At 41.1% G+C, this 15,543-nt stretch overlaps 1 protein-coding gene across 2 annotated transcripts in view; it reads left to right on the top strand.

The window, feature by feature from the left end:
* Positions 1 to 15,543, top strand: part of LOC110487971 (juxtaposed with another zinc finger protein 1) — a 33,489-nt gene that overhangs the window by 7,422 nt on the left and 10,524 nt on the right. The gene's annotated exons all lie outside the window — the stretch shown is intronic.

Here is a 15,543-nt window from a genome sequence, read left to right as displayed (position 1 = left end):
AGTTGTAGCGATGAGACAAGATTGTAGCTACTAACAATTGGATACCACGAAATTGGGGAGAAAAAAGGGGGTAAAATAAAAAAATATAAAAACAAATTGAAAAAGAAATTTGTGGAGTGGTTGAAAACGAGTTTAATTACTCCAACCTAAAGTGTATGTAAACTTCCCACTTCAACTGTACGTATGCTAGCTAAATGCTAACTACACTGAAACATTTACATTTTAGTCATTTAGCGGACACTCTTATACAGAGCGACTTACAGGAGGAGCAATTAGGGGTAAGTGTCTGTTGTATGCTAGCTACATGCTAACCATACTGAAACATCAAATCAAATTGAATTAGTCACAGGCGCCGAATATAAGAGTGAAATGCTTACTTACCAGCCCTGAACCAACAATGCAGTTGAAATAAATATGGATAACAATAAGAAATAAAACTAACAAGTAATTAAAGAGCAGCTGTAAAATAACAATAGCGAGACTATATACGGGGGGTACCGGTACAGAGTCAATGTGAGTCAATGGCACCGGTTAGTTGAGGTAATATGTACATGTAGGTAGAGTTATTAAAGTGACTATGCATAGATAATAAAAGAGAGAGCAGCAGCATAAAAGAGAGAGGGGGGGGGGGGCAATGCAAATAGTCTGGGTAGCCATTTGATTAGATGTTCAGGAGTCTTATGGTTTGGGGGTAGAAGCTGTTTAGAAGCATCTTGGACCTAGACTTGGTGCTCCGGTACCGCTTGCCGTGCGGTTGCAGAGAGAAGAGTCTATGACTAGGGTGGCTGGAGTCTTTGAAAATGTTTAGGGCTTTCCTCCGCTTTCCTCCACTGCCTGATATAGAGGTTCTGGATGGCAGAAAGCTTGGCCCCAGTGACGTACTGGGCCGTTCGCACTACCCTCTGTAGTGCCTTGCGTTCGGAGGCCGAGCAGTTGGTAGTTTGTTAATGTGGACCGCAAGGAACTTGAAGCTCTCTACCTGCTCCACTGCAGCCCCGTTGATGAGAATGGAGGCGTGCTCAACCCTCTTTTTCCTGTAGTCCACAATCATCTCCTTTGTCTTGATCATGTTGAGGGAGAGGTTGTTGTCCTGGCACCACACGGCCAGGTCTCTGACCTCCTCCCTATTGCCTGTCTCGCCATTGTCGGTGATCAGGCCTACCACTTTTGTGTCATCGGCAGCTCTTGGCTGTGCTTCCCTTCGTAGTCTGTAATGGTTTGCTAACCCTGCCACATCTGACGAGCATCAGAGCCAGTGCAGTATGATTTTAACTTAGTCCTGTATTGAAGCTTTGCCAATTTGATGGTTTGTCAGAGGGCATAGCGGGATTTCTTATAAGCCTACGGGATAGAGTCCCGCTCCTTGAAAGTGGCAGCTCTAGCCTTTAGCTCAGTGCGGATGTTGCCTGTAATCCATGGCTTCTGGTTGGGGTATGTACGTACAGTCACTGTGGGGACAACGTAATCGATCCACTTATTGATGAAGCCAGTGACTGATGTTGTGTACTCCTCAATGCCGTCGGAAGAATTCCGGAACATATTCCAGTCTGTGCTAGCAAAACAGTCCTGTAGCTTAGCGTCTGCTTCATCTGACCATGTTTTTTTTATTGATCTAGTCACTGGTGCTTCCTGCTTAATTTTTTTTGCTTGTAAGCAGGAATCAGGAGGATAGAGTTATTGTCAGCTTTGCCAAAGGGAGGGCAAGGGAGAGCTTTGTATGTGTCTCTGTGTGTGGAGTAAAGACGGCCCAGAGTTTTATTTTATTTCCCCCCCCTCTGGTTGCACATTTAACATGTTGATAGAAATGTATTAAAACAGATTTAAGTTTCCCTGCATTAAAGTCCCCGGCTACTAATAGCACTCCCTCTGGGGGGGAATTTTCTTGTTTGCTTATGGCGGAATACAGCTCATTCAATGCTGTCTTAGTGCCAGCCACTGATTGTGGTGGTATGTAGACAGTTAAACTCTCTAGGTAAATAGCGTGGTCTACAGCTTTTCATGAGATACTCTACCTCAGGCGAGTAATAGCTCGAGACTTCCTTAGATATCGTGCACCAGCTGTTATTTACAAAAATACATAGTCCGCCGCCCCTTGTCTGACCAGATGCCGCAGTTCTATCCTGCCGGTACAGTGTATAACCAGCCAGCAGTATGTTGATATTGTCATCGTTCAGCCACGACTCCGTGAAGCATAAGATATTACAGTTTTGAATGTCCCGTTGGTAGTTTAATCTTGCGCGTAGGTCATCGATTTTATTCTCCAAAGATTGCACGTTTGCTAGCAAAATGGAGGGAATTGGGGGTTTATTCAATCGAATTCTCAGAAGGCAGCCCGCCCTTTGGCCCCTTTTTCTCCGCCTCCTCGTCACGCAAATGGCGGGGATATGGGCCTGTTCCCGAGAAAGCAGTATATCGTTCGCGTCGGGCTCGTCAAGACTCTTTAATGGAAAAGTAGGATTCTACCAGTCCATAGTGAGTAATCGCAGTCTTGATGTCCAGAAGTTATTTTCGGTCATAAGAGACGGTAGTGGCAACATTATGTACCAAATAAGTAACATGTATGTGGTTGGCACTGGGGAGCTCAGTGTTTCCTCTGCAGTCATTTTATCTGTGGCACTATGCCACGGCAAAAATCATTGGCACCACGGCATAAAAATATGTAACTTGAAAAAATATTTCTGTTGAAGCGTACTTTGAAGATGCAAGAACAGTCCACATTTTACTTTTCCTCTGCAAACAAAATAAGTGATGAATAGAAAAATCTGACTACCCCATATTAGACAAGTTTATATATTTACCTAGTAGGCTTGGTGTTGTGTGTTCTACAGCCAGGTCATGCGTGATACAAGTCGGTATTCGATGTCCATCCATGTCCGAGGACATCGGGAGATGATGTGGAAACCAGCCACTTGAGGCAACAGTGAGCGCTGTTACCTTCAAGTAGGTTTCGGTTTTCCTAGGGTGTTGTGGATGGGTGTAAGAATTTGCCTCTTCCAAAGGTTGCAAGTTTGAATCCAGCAATAGAAAGTTGGTTTTCAGATTTTTGTTTTAAGCCTATCCCAAACCTTAACCCTTACCTTAACCATTCGAGTTAATGCCTAACCTTAAAACACTTTGAAATGTGATGTTTGAGAAACATGGATGAACGTCTGAAATCTGACATGAGACTGTGAGAGCTAGTTGGTGTTCTATGAGAGATAAATATTCCTCTTGAGGCGCATTCAAGTTACGAGTGCAATCGGGAGGGAAACCTGCATTCTGACAAGTCAATGCACAACAATTCTTGCAATCGCAGGGAAAGCAGCAGTTTTAATGGCCTTTGTTAAAATGGGGGAATCCAAGCTTTCCGTTCCTACTTAATTTATTTCTCAACTCCTAAATATACGGGAACTGCACATTTTCAAGCCAGACTTTTTAGCAGCGGCATGGGTAAGCAAGTTACCGCTTCGCAATACACCGTGAGTGTATATAGGAGAGTGGGGCTAAATACAACACGGATCAATTGTAGGTAATTAGTAACTTGCCAGGTAATTAGTAAAAGGCCACCCTACCTCAAAATATTTTTTGGTTATGTAAAAAAATTGCGATGAGAATTATGACATTTTTAGAGAAGTGCAACCAGGGAAAATAAAATAAAATGTTATTTGTCACATGCGCCGAATACAGTGCTTACTTAAATTCCCTTAACCAACAATGCAGTTCAAGAAATAGAGTTAAGAAATGTTTTTTTTAAATTTGGAGTATATTTGTGTGGGGGTGGGGTATGGTGACATCAAATACCATTTCTGTGAGAAGTAAAGGCAGGGGGGCGTGTTACCCCCAGTGGCGGTTTACCCCAAGTTACCCCAACAGTTAAGTCTACATTATATTCACTGTGTTTGCGCACATTTTTTGGGACATATAATTCATCAATAGGATGCTAACTATACTGAACAAGAATACAAATGCAACATGTAAAGTGTTGGTTTCATGAGCTGAAATAAAAGATCCCAGAAATGTTCCAAAAAGCTTATTTCTCTCAAATTTTATGCACAATTTGTTTACATCCATGTTAGTGAGAATTTCTCCTTTGTCAAAAATAATCCATCCACCTGAGAGGTGTGGCATATCAAGAAGCTGATTAAACAGCATGATCATTACACAGGTGCACCTTGTGCTGGAGACAATAAAAGGTAATTATAAAATATGCAGTTTTGTCACACAACACAATGTCATAGATGTCTCAAGTTTTGAGGGAGAGCGTGCAATTGGCATGCTGACGGCGGGAATGTCCACCAGAGCTGTTGCCAGAAAATTGAATGATAATTTCTCTACCATAAGTCTCATCCAGTGTCGTTTTTGAAAATTTGGCAGTATGCCAATTGGCCTCACAATCGCAAACCATGTGTAACCACGCCAGGACCTCCACATCTGGCTTCTTCACCTGCGGGATCGTCTGAGAACAGCCACCCGGACAGCGGATGAAACTGACGAGTATTTATGTCTGTAAGAAAGCCCTTTTGTGGGGAAAAACTCATTCTCATTGGCTGGGCCTGGCTTTTTGTCCTTTTAAACGGTCACCAGCCCCTCTCTCTCTCTCTCTCTCTCTCTCTCATATACACACACACACATTCAGTCCTCTCTCTGAGAGTGTATGTAGTCTAAGTTAAGTGTTCTGGTTTCTGGATCTAGGTAGAATGATTAAAGTACGTCAGTAAAAAGCTAATTAAGACCACCTCAGTGGACCACCTCATGTGTGTGAGGGAGAGAGGAAATGCAAGATAGAATGCATTCATTCTCAATTATGAGGTGTGAAAGTCTACTAAGGCCAAGACCAAACACACACACACACACACACACACACAGACACAACGGAGGCTGTTAAATATGGCACAGAGATATTTTAGCTCTGGTCTGTAATGGCTTTGGATGTAATACATCTGTGAGCCATTATACGCGCAACCATAATTACATACACACATTCATTACTTCTGTGCCTTATAGCAAACAGGATGCATGTTTTGAAATATCCTTCTTTCACTCTGTCCTTTATGTTAGTATTGTGGAGTAACTACAGTGTTGTTGATCCATCCACAGTTTTCTCCTATCACAGCCATTAAACTCTGTAACTGTTTAAAAACATCATTGGGCTTTATGGTAAAATCCCTGAGCGGTTTCCTTTCTCTCCGGCATCTAATTTAGTAAGGGTGCCTGTATATTTGTAGTCACTGGGTGTATTGATACGCCATCCAAAGTGTATTATTAATAACTGACCGTGCTCAAATGCATAGTCAATGTCCATGCTGACCTGACCATGCTGACCACCTGACCTGACCATGCTGACCACCTGACCTGACCTGACCTGACCATGCTGACCACCTGACCTGACCTGACCATGCTGACCACCTGACCTGACCTGACCATGCTGACCACCTGACCTGACCTGACCATGCTGACCACCTGACCTGACCTGACCACCTGACCTGACCTGACCTGACTGTGCTCAAATGCATAGTCAAACAAAAATTATTTTTTGTTTTTCTTGCCCATCTACCAATTGGTGCCCTTCTTTGCGAACATGAGGAAAATCTCCCTGGTCTTTGTAGTTGAATCTGTGCTTGAAATTCACTGTTTAATTTAGGGACCTTACAGATTAGGTGTGGGGTACAGAGATGGGGTAGTCAATTAAAAATCATGTTAAACACTGTAATTGTGAGTCAAGGCAACTTATGTGATTAATTAGGTACATTTGTACTCCTGACCTTATGTAGGCTTGCCATTGACTCAATAGATTTCAGCTTTACATTTTTTATACATTTGTAAACATTTCTAAAAACATTCCATTTTGACATTATGGTGTATTGTTTTTTTTATTTTATTTTTTATTTCACCTTTATTTAACCAGGTAGGCTAGTTGAGAACAAGTTCCCATTTACAACTGTGACCTGGCCAAGATAAATCATAGCAATTCGACACAAACAACATCACAGAGTTACACATGGAACAAACAAAACATACAGTCAATAATACAGTAGAACAAAAGAAAACAAAAAGTCTATATACAGTGAGTGCAAATGAGGTAAGTTAAGGAAATAAATAGGCCATGGTGGCGAAGTAATTACAATATAGCAATTAAACACTGGAATGGTAGATGTGCAGAAGATGAATGTGCAAGTAGAGATACTGGGGTGCAAAGGAGCAAGATAAATAAATAAATACCAGTATGGGGATGAGGTAGATAGATGGGCTGTTTACAGATGGGCTATGTACAGATGCTGTGATCTGTGAGCTGCTCTGACAGCTGGTGCTTAAAGCTAGTGAGGGAGATATGAGTCTTTGCAGTTCGTTCCAGTCATTGGCAGCAGAGAACTGGAAGGTGAGGCGGCCAAAGGAGGAATTGGCTTTGGGGGTGACCAGTGAGATATACCTGCTGGAGCGCGTGCTACAAGTGGGTGCTGCTATGGTGACCAGTGAGCTGAGATAAGGCGGGGCTTTACCTAGCAGAGACTGTAGATAACCTGTAGTCAGTGGGTTTGGCGACGGGTAAGAAGCGAGGGCCAACCAACGAGAGCGTACAGGTCGCAATGGTGGGTAGTGTATGGGGCTTTGGTGACTAAACGGATTGGACTGTGATAGGCTGCATCCAATTTGTTGAGTAGAGTGTTGGAGGCTATTTTATAGATGACATCACCGAAGTCGAGGATCGGTAGGATGGTCAGGTTTACGAGGGTATATTTGGCAGCATGAGTGAAGGATGCTTTGTTGCGAAATAGGAAGCCAATTCTAGATTTAACTTTGGATTGGAGATGTTTGATGTGTGTCTGGAAGGAGCGTTCACAGTCTAACCAGACACCTAGGTATTTGTAGTTGTTCACGTATTCTAAGTCAGAACAGTCCAGAGTAGTGATGCTGGATGGGCGAGCAGGTGCAGGTAGTGATCGGTTGAATAGCATGTATTTAGTTTTACTTGGGTTTAAGAGCAGTTGGAGACCACGGAAGGAGAGTTGTATGGTGTGTAGATCAGTTGGTGTGGTGTGTAGATCTTATTGTGTGTAGATCAGTGACACAAAATTGAAATGTAAACTATTTAAAGTAAGACTGTAACACAATAAAATGTGGACAAAGTCAAGGGGTTTGAAGACTTTCTGAAGGCACTGTATTACTTGTAAGTTTTTACAATTTATATAATTTAATTTCTATACCTTTATTTCAACAAGGAACACAGACTGAGACCACGGTCTCTTTTACAGCTGGGCCCTGCGTTTACATGTTCACACATACAGGTTAGGAACAAAATATGATTAAAGAAACTACACAAGACAAACAAAACCATCACAGATAACACAAATAAATACAGCAACAGATTACATTTACACACAGGTTATTCCCCTAACAGGTTATTCCCCTAACAGGTTATTCCCCAAACAGCACAAGAATTTGCATTACCCGAAACAGTTACAAGCCATACAAAAATAAAAATGCTCCAATAAATATTTAAAATGAGCAACAGGGGGACAAGAGTCTCTAGTTGAAGTTTCGTCTGCAGGCTATTCCATAGGCAAGGAGTGTAACAGGAAAAGGCAGCCATACCCAACTCTGTGGAAACCGCATGGGTCTCAAGTGTAATCCATGCTTGAGACCTGGTTTTAGGAATTCTAATTCTAATGTTGATGAGTGATGATAAATAAGAAGGTAGCTTATTCAGAAGTGCTTTATAGACAAACACGAGAGCGTGTTGTTCTCGTCTCACGGACAGCGAAGTCCAACCCACATTTTGATATAAAACACAGTGGTGAGTTCTGTAGCTAGCACCCGTAATAAACCTAAGTGTGCAATGATAAGTAGCATCCAGCCGTTTAAGTGTTGATGCCGTAGCATGCATGTAGATAATATCCCCATAATCTATAACAGACAGAAAAGTAGCTTGCACAATTTGCCTTCTATTTGTAGAGGACAAACATGTCCTGTTTCTATAGAGAAAGCCTAGCATGATTTTTAGCCGAATGTTCCTCAGGCTATGGAAACCTTATACATATCTAGCAGTAATATTTCTCCCTCACCCAGAATAATGTCATTAGTAAATGCACAGAAGTTGGGTATTGATTGAGATATTTTCTTATGTAATTTGGGAGTATTTCTCACAGTAGAGGAAAAGGTGCATCTCTGTGTCTACCTCCCCAGTCATACAGTGACTACATAGACACTTTTGGGTTGCCATTATGTCTACCTTTTTTCTATAGCCATATATAGAGTCTGTATTTCTGTAACAATCTGATTGATTTGTGTGTTTGGATAATACGGTTATTTAGTGTTTTTAACAGCTGACATATGGTACTATTTTCAGTTTTCAGCTCTTGGGTTCCTGTACAGCACTTTGTGACATTGGCTTCATAAATACATTTGATTGATTAAAATGGTGTCAAAATGTAAGTGTCCTTTTCTTTATATTAAAACCTCACTAGGGTATGTGGGACGCTAGCGTCACACCTGGCCAACATCCAGTGAAATTGCAGAGCGCCAAATTCAAATGCAGAAATACATACAGGTATTTTACATAGGTTTAAAGATGAACTTCTTGTGAATCCAACCACGATGTCAGATTTCAAAAAGGCTTTACCTTGAAAGCATACCTTACGATTATTTGAGAACATCGCCCAGCAGACAAATCATTACAAACAGTAACCAGACCAGTAGAAGAGTGACACAAGTCAGAAATAGAGATACAATTAATCACTTACCTTTGATGATCTTCATATGGTTGCACTCAGAAGACATTAATTTACTCAATAAATGTTTGTTTTGTTCGATAAAGTCTCTTTATATCCAAAAACTTCAGTTTTGTTTGTGTTTTCTTCAATAATCCACAGGCTCAAACGCAGTCACAACAGGCAGACAAAAAAATCCAAATTGTATCCGTAAAGCTCATAGAAACATGTCAAACGATGTTTATATTCAATCCTCAGGTTGTTTTTAGCCTAAATAATCGATAATATTTCAACCGGACAATAACGTCGTCAATATAAAACGTAAACAAGAAAGGCACTCTCTCGGTTGTGCGCATGAAAAAGCTCTGTGACACTGCAAGGTCTACTCATTCAGACTGCTCTTACTCCCTCATTTTTCAGAATACAAGCCTGAAACCATTTCTAAAGACTGTTGACATCTAGAGGAAGGCATAGGAACTGCAATTTGAGTCCCAAGTCAATGGTTACTGTAATGGCATTGAATAAAAAACTACAACAAACAAAAAAATCCTTCTTCCTGGATGGATTTTTCTTAGGTTTTTGCCTGCCAAAACAGTTATTTTATACTCAGACACTATAGTTAACAGTTTCTGAAACTTTAGAGTGTTTTCTATCCAAATCTACCAATTATATGCATATCCTATCTTTTGGGCCTGAGTAGCAGGCAGTTTAATTTGGGCACGCTTTTCATGCAAAATTCCGAATGCTGTCCCCTACCCTAGAGAAGTTTTAACAATTAAAGGGAATCTTCCGAGTTACACTCTGCATGCATTATTTAGGGTATTTGGGATAATTCGGAAGAATTCTGTATGTAGATTTTCTATTGGGTTTTTCTCCCAATGCTTATAAGCATAATTCCAGGTTGGACCCAAAACCTTGCCTCCGTAAACTGCAATTGGTAAAATTACACTTGAATATTTACCACTAGATTTGGATAGGAATATTTATTTTAAATATATATATTTTTATGGAGTACAATGCTTTGCAGGTTTTTTCTTTTGAGTGAATTCACTCCCAGACCAAATCCACCAGAGGCACTGATTTTTAGTCCCAGGTAGTTGTACCATTTGTGCATGTTCAACCATTTCCTAATTTGAAGTTTCTGTTGCATTGATTCCTGATAGAAAATCGCAGCTTTGGTTTTCTGAAAGTTAAAGGTGATTTCCCAGTTGATGCTCCATTCCTAAAGAATGTTAAGTTGTTCCTGTTGACCTTACTCTGTTGGTGACAGTAGGTCAAGATCATCTGCATAGAGCAGGAATCTGACCTCATCTTTAAGGGTGTGTCCAACAACAATGCTAATTGGTTGACGTAAACTTTGAACAGGTTTGGACTTCGAGTGCACCCTTGTCTCACCCTCATCCTTGTGCAAAAAACAATGTTATTTTATTGTAAAGATTAATACTACATGTGTTTGAGTAAATAGATTTTATGATGTCGTATACTTTGTCCCCAGTGCCGCTTAAACCATCATGCCATATGGAATCAAAAAGCATTCTTAAAATCAACAAAACATGCAAATCCTTTTTTTTCTCTCGCTCTCTCATACACACACAATAACATATACACATATGGAGACACATCTAGACTGTAATGATACTCAGTAACACAATACATTCTAAAAGTTCAACATATGTCTTAGTATATGCACGGTAGCACAGTATGTTTGACTCCTGAGTGTACATCAGATACATGTAAAGTCAAGCAAGTACACTACACTGCCTAGTTGTGTAGCAGGCGGTTGCAGCGACAGCCCGCAATTTTAATGATCGCCATTTTGCTTAGCTAATTGTGTTTTTGAGTTGCGTATGTATGTAAGGTAGGCCAAGTAAATTAGGCTGTACACATTCACCACAAGCTATTGCATTGCACATGTATTCATCATTTGACTGTATTTCTACAATGTAGTGCAATGTCACCCTGTTGACCACATGGTGGCAGTGCTACTATGCAGTTGTGACTCAGCACACATTCAACACACACACACACACACACACACACACACACACACACACTGAGTTAGCAGGGGGGCTTTTGAAGTTTGGGCTGGTGGCCTCAGGCGGTGGAAGCTCCCTGCTGCAATGTTACTGAGTTGGCAAATAGGCTGGAAAAAGTGTGCGTGTGTGTGTAATTATATAGTATATCCATCAACCTCCCCTCCCCTGACAGGCAGTGTACATACAGTAGCACCATGCTACAGAGAGGGCTATGTAACCAAGAACACTTAATGAAACCAGGGGTTGTAAATTAGATACCCTCTGCTACCATGGACAGAATATAGGCTTTCTTTACTAATACTCCACACACAACACTGGAACAGAGAGACTAGTGTGAGTATCTTACAGTATCAATCAGACATGAATTTGCACACACACCCATCTCACCTTCTGCATACTGATTTCCTCCACAAATCAAGTCATAAACCCCATATACAAGCACTTTCAGTCAAAACCGGTGTACTGTACTGGATGTTTGCTACCATTTTACCTCCCCTTGCACATCGTATTTACTATGCGTATACATACTGAAAGATTTCAAGACTCCGATGCCATTTCCATATTCATGATCTACAGTGCTTTCCGAAAGTGTTCATGCCCCTTGACTTATTCCACATTTTGTTGTGTTACAGCCCAAATTCCAAATGGATAAAAAATAAATAAAAATGGGCACGTTTATTGAGAATGAAATACAAAATATCTTGTTTACATACAGTACCAGACAAGTTTGGACACACCACCTCATTCAATTGTTTTTCTTTATTTTTAAAATTTTTTACATTGTAGAATAATAGTGAAGACGTCAAAACTATGAAATAACACTTATGGAGTCACGTAGTAACCAAAAAAGTGTTAAACAAATCAAAATATATTTTATATTTGAGATTCTTCAAAGTAGCCACCCTTTGCCTTGATGACAGCTTTGAAATCTCTTGGCATTCTCTCAACCAGCTTCACCTGGAAGGCTTTTCCAACAGTCTTGAAGGAGTTCCCACATTTTCTGAGCACTTGTTGGCTGCTTTTCCTTGCCTCCAACTCATCCCAAACCATCTCAATTGGGTTGAGGTCAGGTGATTGTGGAGGCCAGAACATCTGATGCAGCACTCCATCACTCTCCTTCTTGGTCAAATAGCCCTTACACAGCCTGGAGGTGTTTTGGGTCATTGTCCTGTTGAAAAACAAATGATAGTCCCACTAAGCGCAAACCAAATGGGATGGTGTATCGCTGCAGAATGCTATGGTAGCCATGCTGGTTAAGTGTGCCTTGAATTCTAAGTAAATCACCTATAGTGCCACCAGCAAAGCACTCCCACACAATCGCACCACCTTCTCCATGCTTCACGGTGGGAACCACACATGCGGAGTTCATCCGTTCACCTATTCTGCGTCTCACAAGGACATGGCGGTTGGAACAAAAAATCTCAGATTTGGACTCATCAGACCAAAGGACAGATTTCCACCGGTCTAATGTCCAATGCTCGTGTTTCTTGCCCCAAGCAAGTCTCTTCTTATTATTGGTGTCCTTTAAGTAGTGGTTTCTTTGCAGCAATTTTGACCATGAAGGCCTGATTCACGCACCCCTCTGAATAGTTGATGTTGTGCTGTCTGTAACTTGAACTCTGAAACATTTATTTGGGCTGCAATTTCTCTGAGGCTGGTAAGTCTAATGAACTTACCCTCTGCCGCAGAGGGAACTCTGGGTCTTCATTTCCTGTGGCGGTCCTCATGAGAGCCAGTTTCATCATAGCGCTTGATGGTTTTTACGACTGCACTTGAAGAAACTTTCAAAGTTCTTGAAATTTTCCGGATTGACTGACCTTTTATGTCTTAAAGTAAATATGGACTGTTGTTTCTCTTTCTTATTTCAGCTGTTCTTGCCATAATATGGACTTGGTCTTTTACCAAATAGGGCTATCTTCTCTATACCACCCCTACCATGTCACAACACAACTGATCAGCTGAAATGCATTAAGAAATTCCACAAATTAACTTTTAACAAGGCATACCTGTTAATTGAAATGCATTCCAGGTGACTACCTCGTTAAGCTAGTTGAGAGAATGCCAAGAGTGTGCAAGGCTGTCATCAAGGCAAAGGGTGGCTACTTTGAAGAATCTCAAATATAAAATATATTATGATTGGTTTAACACGTTTTTGCTTACTACATGATTCCATATGTGTTATTTCATAGTTTTGATGTCTTCACTATTATTCTACAATGTAGAAAATAGTAAAAATAAAGAAAAACCCTTTAATGAGTAGGTGTGTCCAAACTTTTGACTGGTACTGTAAGTATTCACACCTCTTTGCTATGACACTCCGGTGCATCTAATTCCCTTTGATCATCCTTGAGATGTCACTACAACTTGATTGGAGTCCACCTGTGGCCAATTCAATTGTTTGGACATGATTTAGAAAGAAACACAGTATATAGAAGGTACCACAGTGTATGTCAGAGCAGAAACTACCATGAAGTCCAAGGAACTGTCCGTAGATCTCTGAGGAAGTGTGATGAGGCATATATCTGGGTGAAGGGGATAAAACAATTTCTAGAGTGTTGAATGTTTCTAAGAGCACAGTGTTCTCTATCATTGAGAAATTGAAAAAATATGGAACTACCCAGACTCTGTCTAGAGCTGGCTGTCAGACCAAACTGAACAACCGGGCAGAAGGAGGTGACCAAGAACCCAGTGGCCAGACGGAAGCAACTCCTGAGAAAAATGCACATGACCGCACACCTGGAATTTGCAAAAAATGCATTTGGAAGACTCTTAGAGCATAAGGCAAATATTCTGTGGTCTGATGAGACAGAAATGTTACTATTTATCCTGAATGCAAAGCACTTTCTGGAGAACCAGGCACAGCTCATCACCTGTCTAATACCATCCCTACCGTGATGCATGGTGGTGGCAGTATCATGCTATGGGGATGCTTTTCATCAGCAGGGTCTGTGGGACTGGTAAGCATAGATGGATCAATGAATGGAGTCAAATACAGGCAAGTCCTTGATGAGAACCTCCAGAGTGCAAACGACCTTAGACTGGGGTGAAGATTTACATTCCAACAGGACAATGACCCAAAGCATACGCTGGAATGGCTTCAGAATAAGAAAGTGAAAGTCATTGAGTGGCCAAGGCCCAGACTTGAATCCCGTTGAAAATCTGTGGAAAGACTGTTCACCGCCTTTCCCCATCTAACTTAACCTTTCTAGGGCAGGCAGAATATCTGCCATTTTGGAGTCAACAGAAGTTAGAAACAACACCATAAATATTAACTTACCTTTGATGATCTTCATCAGAAGGCACTCCCAGGAATCCCAGTTTGACAATAAATGACTGATTTGTTCCATAAAGTTCCATAAAGTCCATAATTTATGTCCAAATAGCCACTTGTTGTTAGCGTGTTCAGCCCAGTAATCCATCTTCATGAGGCGCAGGCACTTCGCCCAGACAAAAACTTGAAAAGTTCCGTTACAGTCCTTTAGAAACATGTCAAACAATGTATGGAATCAATCTTTAGGATGTTTTTAATATAAAACATCAATAATGTTCCAACCGGAGAATTCCTTTGTCTGAAGAAAAGCACTGGAACGAGAGGTATCTCTGTCGGGAGCGCACGTCATGAGACCAAGGCACTCTGCCAGACCACTGACTCAAAGAGTCTCATGAGCCCATCCTTTATAGTAGAATCCTCATTCAAGTTTCTAAAGACGGTTGACATCTAGTGGAAGCCGTAGGAGGTGCAACTTTATCCATATCTCAATGTGTATTCGGTAGGCCAAGCTTTGAAAAACTACAAACCTCAGACGTCCCACTTCCTGGTTGGATTTTTCTCAGGTTTTCACCTGCCATATGAGTTCTGTTATACTCACAGACATCATTCAAACAGTTTTAGAAACTTCAGAGTGTTTCCTATACAATACTAATAATATGCATATATTAGCATCTGGGACAGCGTAGGAGGCAGTTCACTCTGGGCACACTATTCATCCAAAAGTGAAAATGCTGCCCCCTATCCCAAAATTAACAGAGTTTGAGAAAATCTGCAGGGAAGAATGGGAGAAAATCCTCAAATCCAGATGTGCAAAGCTGATAGACATACCCAAGACAAGTAAAAGCTGATACAGACATACCCAAGACAAGTCAAAGCTGATACAGACATACCCACGACAAGTCAAAGCTGATACAGACATACCCAAGACAAGTCAAAGCTGATACAGACAGACCCAAGACAAGTCAGAGCTGATACAGACATACCCAAGACAAGTCAAAGCTGATACAGACATACCCAAGACAAGTCAGAGCTGATATAGACAGACCCAAGACAAGTCAGAGCTGATACAGACATACCCAAGACAAGTCAGAGCTGATATAGACATACCCAAGACAAGTCAGAACTGATACAGACATACCCAAGACAAGTCAGAGCTGATAGACATACCCAAGACAAGTCAGAGCTGATAGACATACCCAAGACAAGTCAAAGCTGATACAGACATACCCAAGACAAGTCAAAGCTGATACAGACATACCCAAGACAAGTCAAAGCTGATACAGACATACCCAAGACAAGTCAAAGCTGATACAGACATACCCAAGACAAGTCAAAGCTGATACAGACATACCCAAGACAAGTCAAAGCTGATACAGACAGACCCAAGACAAGTCAAAGCTGATACAGACATACCCAAGACAAGTCAAAGCTGATACAGACAGACCCAAGACAAGTCAAAGCTGATACAGACAGACCCAAGACAAGTCAAAGCTGATACAGACATACCCAAGACAAGTCAAAGCTGATACAGACATACCCAAGACAAGTCAAA

Source organism: Oncorhynchus mykiss, chromosome 32, assembly GCF_013265735.2.
Source record: "Oncorhynchus mykiss isolate Arlee chromosome 32, USDA_OmykA_1.1, whole genome shotgun sequence".
Classification (NCBI taxonomy): Eukaryota; Metazoa; Chordata; class Actinopteri; order Salmoniformes; family Salmonidae; genus Oncorhynchus; species Oncorhynchus mykiss.
This window is presented reverse-complemented; position numbering and strand designations above follow the sequence as displayed.